Source organism: Pelobates fuscus, chromosome 10 (genome assembly GCF_036172605.1).
Source record: "Pelobates fuscus isolate aPelFus1 chromosome 10, aPelFus1.pri, whole genome shotgun sequence".
Taxonomy (NCBI): Eukaryota; Metazoa; Chordata; class Amphibia; order Anura; family Pelobatidae; genus Pelobates; species Pelobates fuscus.
This window is the reverse complement of record NC_086326.1, coordinates 106,687,428-106,699,335: the sequence shown is the minus strand read 5'-3', so window position 1 is coordinate 106,699,335 and position 11,908 is coordinate 106,687,428.

Below are 11,908 nucleotides of genomic sequence, written 5' to 3'. Positions count from 1 at the left end.
ACTTTCCGGATCTCCCTGCGGATGGCCGTATTTTTGGAGTCTATTACGAATCCGAGAAATTGAACTGATTGAGCCGGGGTCATTGCGGACTTGGGGCGATTGACGACGAAACCTAGAGACTCCAAAAGGTGTACTGTGTGATTCGTGTGTCTCCGCAGAGTCTCTGCATCCTCGTCGAAGATCAGGATGTCGTTGAGGTAGATGATGCATCTTATGCCTTGGGCTCTGAGTTTCGCCACTACCGGCTTCATAATCTTGGTGAAGCACCACGGGGCTGAACTGAGGCCAAAAGGGAGGCAGGTAAACTGCCAGGGGGTCCCGTGCCAGAAGAAACGGAGGTAGGGACGGCTGCTTCTGTGTACCAGAATGGTAAGGTCTTTGAGGTCCAGATGAGTGAACCAGTCGTCGTGTCGAAGTAAGTCCCGGAGAAGATGGATACCTTCCATTTTGAAATGTCGGTATACAACATGAGAATTGAGCTCCCCGAGATTGATAACGGGGCGAAATTCGCTGGTTTTCTTCCTGACCAGGAAGAAATTGCTGTAGAAACCGGTGGAATCCGGAGCTGGTTGGATGGCACCCTTGGAGCGAAGTTCTCGTAGCTCTGCGTCTATGAGTCGGGCGTCTGCACGTGTAGTCTGGATCGGACGTGGAGGGGCCAGCTGGAGCGGGGTCGAGTCGAACTCTATTCGATAGCCCTGAAGATAGCTCTGTCCAGTTCTGGAAAAAAAGAGAAACACAACCTGCGATATGACAGGAGGTTAGAGGCAGAGTATGACTTCGACTTACCGTTGGAGAATCTTGCCCGTGAGCGTCTTCGGCTGCCTCGGCCACGATCAGATCCCCTGAATTGGTGGACTCTATGTCGGGTAGATGAGTCTGGGTAGAACGGTTTAGTCCTTGTTGTACGGGGGCCGGATGGCCAAAAACGGCTGGCGGCACGGCCCCTCTGCCGTCCAGCCCTTCCAAAAACACCACAGGTGTGAGAACAGTGGAAGACTTTCCGCATTGAAGTTTGTGCCTTATTAAGGGACGTGAATATATTGACCTTTTTATTTAATTCCTTAAAGGACCACTCTAGTGCCAGGAAAACATACTCGTTTTCCTGGCACTAGAGTGCCCTGAGGGTGCCCCCACCCTCAGGGACCCCCTCCCGCCCGGCTCTGGAAAGGGGAAAGGGGTTAAATCTTACTTTTTTCCAGCGCTGGGCGGAGAGATCTCCTCCTGCTCTCCTCCTCCGATCCTCCTCTTCTCCTCCCCGTCGGCTGAATGCGCACGCGCGGAAAGAGCTGTGCGCGCATTCAGCCGGTCACATAGGAAAGCATTCATAATGCTTTCCTATGGACGCTGGCGTGCTCTCACTGTGAAAATCACAGTGAGAAGCACGCAAGCGCCTCTAGCGGCTGTCAATGAGACAGCCACTAGAGGACATAGGGGGAAGGCTTAACCCATTCATAAACATAGCAGTTTCTCTGAAACTGCTATGTTTATGAAAAAATGGGTTAACCCTAGAAGGACCTGGCACCCAGACCACCTCATTAAGCTGAAGTGGTCTGGGTGCCTAGAGTGGTCCTTTAAGAAAGGCCTCTCCAAACAATTTACCCTGTGCCAAGGGTCCTAATTCTTTATCCCCCAGTTCGACCAGTTTTTCGTCGATACGGTAAAGTGCTGCTCGATGCCTCTCCGAAGAGAGGGCTACATTGGTGTTCCCTAGGAAACAGAAACACCTCTGTGCCCATTCCCGGGTATCTCGTGCCCATTCACGCACCGTATCTGGGGTAAAAGTGTCAGCCCTTTCATAGGCGTCATCCGCCATATCCATGATTCTAGCTAGTGGCCCAGTGGCATCTAGCAGTTTGTCCTGCGCTCCTTTAAAACCGCGCTCTATGCCCTTGCGCGGGTCCCGACCCCCTCGGGACATGAACGTAGTCATGAGCGGGTCAAACTCGGGGGTGTGCATCACTTTGTCTGGTAGGCTAGGCCGAGGGCATTCGGATCTCATCCGTTTCCTCACTTCTTTGTCCAGAGATTTCCTGAGCCAGAAGTGCATAAACCTTGCCAAATGCTCGGGTGGTGACCATTCTTCCGAACGGGGATGCCGGATGTTTCTTGGGTCAAACATTTGGAGGCCCGAATTGTCAAGGAAAATCTCCTGTGGGTTATCCATGGATGTCGCCATGGAGTCTTGGGGCTCACCCAGACACTGTTCCCTTATGAAGTAAGGGTCAGAGTTGGCTGCGGAATCCCTGTCGGAGTCCTCCTGGTCGGAGACTGCTGCCTGCCATTCATCCAGCACAGCTAGTGCATGAGTGGGTTCTATGTCTTCCTCACCTGAGGAAAGTTGTGTGAGGTAGTGGGTAGCACGAACCGTGGCTCTTCTGCGCTTAGCAGGGGCTTTCCCTTTAGATTTGCGTGGCACAGTGGCTTCGCCCTTCCAATGGCGTTTAGGCCGATGGGAGCGTTCTCTGTCGGAGTCAGAGTCTTCGAAGTCCGCTTTATAATGAACCCATTTAGAGATGAGCTTGGGGACTTCAGAGTCTGTTGGGAGCGACTTGGAAGCGGCCTGTTCCATAGCTGCAGCCACAGCTGCTGTTATCATGGCCTGGAGGTCTGAGGTTTGCGATTCCTCCAGGATATGGAATGGGTATTCGGGGCTCACCCGATAAATTGCGTGAGGGCACTTAGGCACAATTAGTGGAGAGGCCTGGGGACCAGGGGTGGTATGGTATCAGGAATGAATAACCTGAGACTAGAGACCGGTAGGTTGTAGTAGGATGAAGAGGGCTGTTTCACTGGGGATCACCCAGGTAATCGGAATCCTGCATGAACAGGTCCGTTTAGCAGCACAAAATGGGGGCTCACCCCAGGCCAGAATAAGGTAAAGACCAACTGGCTAAAACCAACCCCAAGTGCAAGGCACTAACCTGACTTGGTACCACTGAGTGAAAAGGGCAGGATACAAGAGGATTTCCAGTTGCTTGCATTGGATAAGCTGGAGCAGAAAAACAGGCAGTGTCTATCTCTTTAAGATGGCCGCCGGACTGACAGCCGTTAGTATGGGGAGGATAGTACCTCCCCCAGTTTGGGCAGCAAAACTAGATGCTTGCCGTTCGTGAATTTAAACTGACAAACGTGCGTAGAGTAAAATGGTTGTGAACGCCTAAAAAAGGCGATCGCGTCAAACTGTAGAATGAGAAGCGTTCGGTAGAAAAACTGAATAGTCAATGTGCGGTCGCACAGAAAACGACCGCGGGCATTCACGGCAAAATGGCGATCGCGCAAAACTACCGAACGAAAGCGGTCGGTAAAAAAAAAAAAAAAACGGTTGTGCGCGAGCGCACAGAAAAAAACGTTGACAGAAGACAAGGGTATGGAAAAAGTACAGACGGCGGGGAAGCCGTGAGAGACACCTGGGCAGCCAGAAGCAAGGTCCCAGGGTATACAGATAGGGTGAGAAAAATACTAGGGTAAGTATATAAAGACACAGTGATAGAACTAAATGTAGGATAGAGAATAAATATATACTGAATATTGAGAACTCAAAATTTGTACTTAGCTTGTGATGGAGCAGCAAAGAAAGAGGAAATGATGTCATATGTCACACCTCTTATACCCTATACTACATTGTGATTGGTTCAATGTTTTGTCACTCTTTTCTTTGCTGCTATGGAGATAGTAAAGAAAGATAATGCAAAATACGAAGCCTCCTGTCATGTGATAAAATTATAGTTAGTTATATGTGGGTATATGTATATATATATATATATATATATATATATATATATATATATACACACACACACACATACAGTTCACGTAGAGATTGTAGCCGTATACATATATACATATAGAGTGTCTAATATATATATATATATATATATATATATATATATATATATATATTTAGATAAGGTGAATGGGGTGGTCTGTGAGGGAGTCTATATCTCGACAGTTTAACCCCTGAGAGATAGGGAACCTAATGTTAGTTAGTGCTTTTTGTTTATAGGGATTTGTGTTATATTTATGTTTTCATTTACTGCTGTCTCCTGTGTGGATTTACAAATAAAGTGCCTGGAGTATATGCAATTACAAGGCCTGTTGTTTACCCTAGAGGACCGTGCTACCTGCAAACAAGGATCACAATATATATATATATATATATATTTCTGTCTGTTTTGTTGCTTTCAACCCCCCCTTCGGCTGCAAACATCATGTCTTATCTCTGCCAATGTTTACATTAGACACATTCCTCTGCTCAATGCTGAATAGAGTATATAGAGAGAGAAAAAATGTGTCTGTCTTTTTGTATTCTGTTACAAAATGGAGTCATCTCTGTTCTAATGGTGACTTACAGTATACATTTTTTATTTATGTCTTTACACAAAATGTCTGCCAGTGTAAATACCCTGACATGTCTCTTTAAATATTAGTTATTGCCCTTTGTTATTCCCCTCTGCTGTTTAAAACTCTGATTTAACTCTATGGGAAGTGTTCTACTTTACCATCATTGGGCCTGGCAACCGCTTATTGTTTCCCAATAGTAGTGATGTCGCGAACATAAAATTTTCGGTTTGCAAACGTTGGCGAACCGGGCGAACAGCCATAGACTTCAATGGGCAGGTGAATTTTAAAACCCACAGGGACTCTTTCTGGCCACAATAGTGATGGAAAAGTTGTTTCAAGGGGACTAACACCTGGACTGTGGCATGACGGAGGGGGATCCATGGCAAAACTCCCATGGAAAATTACACAGTTGATGCAGAGTCTGGTTTTAATTCATAAAGGGCATAAATCACCTAACATTCCTAAATCACAATGGATATGGATTGACACCTGTCCTCAGAGACCCTGATAAACACTGACACAGAGCAGAATAGGGACTGTTCCCCCTACATAGGGTCACTTGGCAGATATGGATTGACACCTATCCTAAGGATCCCTGATACACACTGACACAGAGCAGAATAGGAACTGTTCCCCCTACATAGGGTCACTTGGCAGATATGGATTGACACCTGTCCTCAGAGACCCTGATACACACTGACACAGCAGAATAGGGACTGTTTCCCCTACATAGGGTCACTTGGCAGATATGGATTGACACCTATCCTAAGGATCCCTGATACACACTGACACAGAGCAGAATAGGGACTGTTCCCCCTACATAGGGTCACTTGGCAGATATGGATTGACACCTGTCCTCAGAGACCCTGATACACACTGACACAGAGCAGAATAGGGACTGTTCCCCCTACATAGGGTCACTTGGCAGATATGGATTGACACCTGTCCTCAGGGACCCTGATACACACTGGGGGGGATCTACTGTAAATCAATCAATCACAATGGGGGGAGGACCTACTGTCCTGCCCCGCCCCCACCCCTGCATGGTGGGTGGGGGCCATAAAAATGAGGGGGGACCTACTGTCCTCCCCCTGGCCCCCACCACTACGCGGTGGGTGGGGGGCCATAAATCACAATGGGGGGGACCTACTGTCCTCCCTCCCCGGCCCCCACCCTGAGCGGTGGGTGGGGGCCCTAAAAAAAAATAAGGGGGGGACATACTGTACCACCCAGCCCCCACCCCTGAGTGGTGGGTGGGGGCCCTAAATAAAAATCCCCCACCCAATCAAAGGTGACTAGGGGTCCCCAGTGTGTATCAGGGTCCCTGAGGACATGTGTCAATCCATATCTGCCAAGTGACCCTATGTAGGGGGAACAGTCCCTATTCTGCTCTGTGTCAGTGTGTATCAGGGTCTCTGAGGACAGGTGTCAGTCAATATCTGCCAAGTGACCCTATGTAGGGGGAACAGTTCCTATTCTGCTCTGTGTCAGTGTGTATCAGGGATCCTTAGGATAGGTGTCAATCCATATATGCCAAGTGACCCTATGTAGGGGGAATAGTCCCTATTCTGCTCTGTGTCAGTGTGTATCAGGGATCATTAGGATAGGTGTCAATCCATATCTGCCAAGTGACCCTATGTAGGGGGAACAGTCCATATTCTGCTCTGTGTCAGTGTGTATCAGGGATCCTTAGGATAGGTGTAAATCCATATCTGCCAAGTGACCCTATGTAGGAGGAACAGTCCCTTTTCTGCTCTGTGTCAGTGTCTGGGGGGGAGTATCTGCAGTAACACAGAGTGTCTGGAGGGAGTGTCTGCAGTAACACAGGGTGTCTGGAGGGAGAGTCTGCAGTAACACAGGGTGTCTGGAGGGAGAGTCTGCAGTAACACAGAGTGTCTGGAGGGAGCGTCTGCAGTAACACAGAGTGTCTGGAGGGAGCGTCTGCAGTAACACAGAGTGTCTGGAGGGAGCGTCTGCAGTAACACAGAGTGTCTGGAGGGAGCGTCTGCAGTAACACAGAGTGTCTGGAGGGAGCGTCTGCAGTAACACAGAGTGTCTGGAGGGAGCGTTTGCAGTAACACAGAGTGTCTGGAGGGAGCGTCTGCAGTAACACAGAGTGTCTGGAGGGAGCGTCTGCAGTAACACAGAGTGTCTGGAGGGAGCGTCTGCAGTAACACAGAGTGTCTGGAGGGAGCGTCTGCAGTAACACAGAGTGTCTGGAGGGAGCGTCTGCAGTAACACAGAGTGTCTGGGGGGAGCGTCTGCAGTAACACAGAGTGTCTGGGGGGAGCGTCTGCAGTAACACAGAGTGTCTGGGGGGAGCGTCTGCAGTAACACAGAGTGTCTGGGGGGAGCGTCTGCAGTAACACAGAGTGTCTGGGGGGAGCGTCTGCAGTAACACAGAGCGTCTGGGGGGAGCGTCTGCAGTAACACAGAGCGTCTGGGGGGAGCGTCTGCAGTAACACAGAGCGTCTGGGGGGAGCGTCTGCAGTAACACAGAGCGTCTGGGGGGAGCGTCTGCAGTAACACAGAGCGTCTGGGGGGAGCGTCTGCAGTAACACAGAGCGTCTGGGGGGAGCGTCTGCAGTAACACAGAGTGTCTGGGGGGAGCGTCTGCAGTAACACAGAGCGTCTGGGGGGAGCGTCTGCGGTAACACAGAGCGTCTGGGGGGAGCGTCTGCGGTAACACAGAGCGTCTGGGGGGAGCGTCTGCGGTAACACAGAGTGTCTGGGGGGAGCGTCTGCGGTAACACAGAGCGTCTGGGGGGAGCGTCTGCAGTAACACAGAGCGTCTGGGGGGAGCGTCTGCAGTAACACAGAGCGTCTGGGGGGAGCGTCTGCAGTAACACAGAGCGTCTGGGGGGAGCGTCTGCAGTAACACAGAGCGTCTGGGGGGAGCGTCTGCAGTAACACAGAGCGTCTGGGGGGAGCGTCTGCAGTAACACAGAGCGTCTGGGGGGAGCGTCTGCAGTAACACAGAGCGTCTGGGGGGAGCGTCTGCAGTAACACAGAGCGTCTGGGGGGAGCGTCTGCAGTAACACAGAGCGTCTGGGGGGAGCGTCTGCAGTAACACAGAGCGTCTGGGGGGAGCGTCTGCAGTAACACAGAGCGTCTGGGGGGAGCGTCTGCAGGTAACACAGAGCGTCTGGGGGGAGCGTCTGCTTGTAACACAGAGCGTCTGGGGGGGAGCGTCTGCTTGTAACACAGAGCGTCTGGGGGGAGCGTCTGCTTGTAACACAGAGCGTCTGGGGGGAGCGTCTGCTTGTAACACATAGCGTCTGGGGGGAGCGTCTGCTTGTAACACAGAGCGTCTGGGGGGAGCGTCTGCTTGTAACACAGAGCGTCTGGGGGGAGCGTCTGCTTGTAACACAGAGCGTCTGGGGGGAGCGTCTGCTTGTAACACAGAGCGTCTGGGGGGAGCGTCTGCTTGTAACACAGAGCGTCTGGGGGGAGCGTCTGCTTGTAACACAGAGCGTCTGGGGGGAGCGTCTGCTTGTAACACAGAGCGTCTGGGGGGAGCGTCTGCTTGTAACACAGAGCGTCTGGGGGGAGCGTCTGCTTGTAACACAGAGCGTCTGGGGGGAGCGTCTGCTTGTAACATTTATATGCACTGGAAAAAAATAAAATTGAAAAAAAAAAAAAATGAATGCAGCTTCCGAATGAATCTTAAATGGATGCTGTCCAGGAGGTGGGAGGGTCTGGAAGGGAGGGTCTGCTGCTGGTTGGCTGGAATGTGTCTGCTGAATGTGAGGCACAGGGTCAAAGTTTACTCAATGATGATGAATAGGGGGCGGACCGAACATCGCATATGTTCGCCCGCCGCCGCGAACGCGAATACGCTGTGTTCGCCGGGAACTATTCGCCGGCGAACCGTCCGGTACATCACTACCCAAAAGTGCTCATAATGACGGCAAATAGGCATGACAAAAATAGCCCTTAGTAGACAGGACACCCTACTAGCTTCCCTACTGGGTTCTGATGGGTAGTTTTCACCAGAGGGTGGAGTTGGCAGGATTCCACTTCCCCTGGTGTTTTTGGATCACTTGAGCTTTCTCCCACCCACTCTATCATCTCCTCAGTGCACTAGCAGCCTTGTGTTGGCTGCAGTGCTCACACATTTTGGTTGGGCTGGTGGAAAGCAGCTCTGTAACATCAGGTGCCTGCCGCCACCAAGCTGACTCTCTCCTCACAGCAGAATCAGGGTGCATGAATAGTGGTGGCAGCACCGCTTTAACATGAGGTGCCTGCCACTGTGCTCACTTACTCCCCGGCTGCTACTCCATGCATCAGACTGCTACTCCATGAAGTCCTAATTATGCAGGCACTCGGGGGCATGTAGCATGGTCACAGCAGCAAACTGTGTCTCCAACCACATGGTGATAGGCATCATTTGAATGGTGGATGCCTGTCACTTTAACTCCCATCATCCACAGGCAGGCACATCTCAAACAGCGGCTGACCGCGTCATTCACTCTCCGGATCCCTCACTTGATTAGTTAAGGCAGGCAAAGCTCTAGCAGCCCTAATAGAAGTGCCTGCCACTTGTCTCACCAGTTCCTTACTGACCACTACAGTAAGGCAGTGCTACAGAATCTGTTGGCGCTATATAAATGGCAATAATAATAATAAATAATAATATGGTGTTTAAATAGTTAACTGCTTTACTTTAGTGCTGAGAAACTTAAAAGAAACCCCTCAGACCGTGCCCGCCCTGACACCCCCAAAATGCCACATAGTGTCAGGCACCGCTCCTGGGGAGAATATGCTCAGTAGAATATTTCATCATTAAGATTCCAGGCAGGACAATTGACATTGCTGTCCAGAAGAGGGCAGTTCTAGGAAGAGCTCAGATACTGCGCAGATTCACAGGCCTCTGGTGGAGGGCACAAGAATGAGTAATGTATGCCACACAGGAGAGGTAAAAAAATAAAATTAAATGGGGGGGCGGGGCCAAGCCAGCAAGCAGAGCAGACGCATGTAAGCTGGGCTCCTGCCTTACCTATCGATTCCACACAGATACTCACTAAAATAGAGACACTAAGCAAACCGGGGTGCACTCCCTACAACAGGGGCGACCCGGTGATCAGCCCGATATCTGTAACGAGCGATTTGGTGACCGGGAACCCAAGGTGGATAGCTGCGGCCTACTGATGGCGGAACCGGGGAGAGACGGCCGCTCTCCTCACCCAAACATTGGTGGTAAAGATCCACTGAAGCCCTGCTCCCCCCCCTGGACCGGCGGGGGTTATCCCAGTCCAGCCCTGAGGGGCAACCTCCCTACCCGAGCCTCTGGGGTACAATCTGATGAGCAGCAAGCAGCGGCACAGCCAGACAAAATGGCCGCCGCCACATGTCCTCGAGACATAGAGCAAGACGACCTTGAAGCCAGGCTGGATGAGTTATTCGCCAGTTTTTGGAGAAAGATAGAGATCCGGGTGTTACAGGCCAAGGCACATAGGGTTACCACCACGGTAAACTCCCAGCATGAGCGCACGCCTCCGCCTGTTATCAAAGCAGGCAACCGGCGAACTAGAGGAACCCGAAAGCCCAAGAGTGTACCACTGCTAATGGCGGCAACCCACCCACGCCAGCACCAGGCGAAACGAAACCTACCTGGGATACAGCTGTGGCGCAGTGTGTCAAATCAGGTCTGGTCACGACCAAAGGATCCCGGGCAGACTGCACCGCAAATCCCCAGCCGACACCAGCAAGCAGCAGACCCTCGCCTGGGTAGACCCTGGAGGAGACACCACCGCCTGCAGTACACAGCCTCACACGGCCTCCCACGTGCTGGCAGGTCCACACCATGGCGCCCAGATCTCGCTGATGTGACACCCTCCTGCATTATGCGGACCGGCTGGATACACCACAGCACTATACAAATCTGGGGCAGACGGAACGACAGGCTCGGGGCCACTGAGTCCTTTACAAAACGAAGTGGGCAGAAGCCAAGCCAGGGGATAGGATGAAACTCCAACTACACGCAGCCTGATGTGCACGTCTCAGTTAGTGCCTTGCTGTTACTCCACAGACTGATAGGTATCAACCCCAAACTGGACTGTTTATTTTTCTTATTACTTATCATTTACTTATCATTTAATGTCATCCAGCAATTAATCGTTTGTTATTAACTATCTAGTTTAAATGCCTGTTTACTATAAGCATACAGCTGAAGCACCTAATGCACAGTGGGCAGGTTCACAAACGGGACACCTCATTAAAGCACAGCCTAGCCAAAAGCCTTCTGTTAAATTTTACTAGTTGTAAGCAGTTCGACAAGCTCAGGACAAACCTCATGTAAGATGTACTCTAACAAAATGTGTAGTACCCTCGAATGCCAGATGTATGTATAATCTCAAGTGCAAATAGCTCAGTTACACCTAGCACTCTAGACACAAGCATCCCCGTCCAAGCGTTACCTACCTTACCTGAGTTGCATATGTTATACTACAGCTTAACAGTCAGGGGATACCAGAGCGTTACTAAACATACCAAACTAAATACTACTTATAAAATTGTGCATGCATTATCATACCCCATTCTGATTTCAAATGTTTATGAAAAAGCGTGAGGATTGCCTTTGGGGTACCTCATGCCTGTTGTTCTCTTATTTGCATGACAAAAATAAAGAATTAAAATAAAAATATAATAATAAAATTAAATGAATATACAATTTATATATTCTATTTCTATTGAATGTATAGCTATTGTATTTTAGTGTAAAAAAAAAAAAAAGTAATTTGGCGGCATCTTGTGGCTAAACTCTGTGTTACACTTGTAATTTGTGTTTAGCCAAACAATAGACTATTTATTTTGCTCATTAATAGGAGTATGTCTATTTTTTATATTCCCTATGTATAAGATTATCCACATATTTTATGGGTAGTAGAGCCATATAGACACTCATATTCATGAGTCTCTTTTCAGCTATCTAACTATGTAACTATGTAACTATGATAAAATATTTAGGAATATAATCAAATACAAACGACCAGTCTGGTGCCCCCCCCCCCCCCATATTTTTAGCAAAGTAGAGCTGTTTGCGTCTTCTGAGTAACGTTCCAGGAAGTTTACTGAAATACCATAAAAAAACACATTAGGGATACACTTCAAAAAAAGTCTTCCAACAAATGGAAAAACTTAAAAAACAAAAAAAAATAGAAATAAAATATAGAACACAAATACATCAAATATGGTAACTTTGTATAAGGCAAAAGAAAAAACACATCAATTCAAAGATAAATTGCTGTAATCTACACTTACAAATGTAGCAATTTTCTAAACAGAGTGTATCTTAAAGAATCCATTGTGTGAAACAATCTAATGTAGCTAATAAAATATATTTAACAGACTTAACAAAAATATAGAGAGACTATGCTTGGCAACAAAAGAAAGTATCAGTTACCTCTACACCGACCTTTTAAAAAGCAGTCGGGACACAACAGTGTTTGAAACAATCTGCACAGTCCAAAATGTTAAGATTCAACCTATCTACATTTTACAAAATCCTCCAACAAGATACCACGTCCACTCCTTCCAAATTCATGAAATTGTAGGCAGAAGA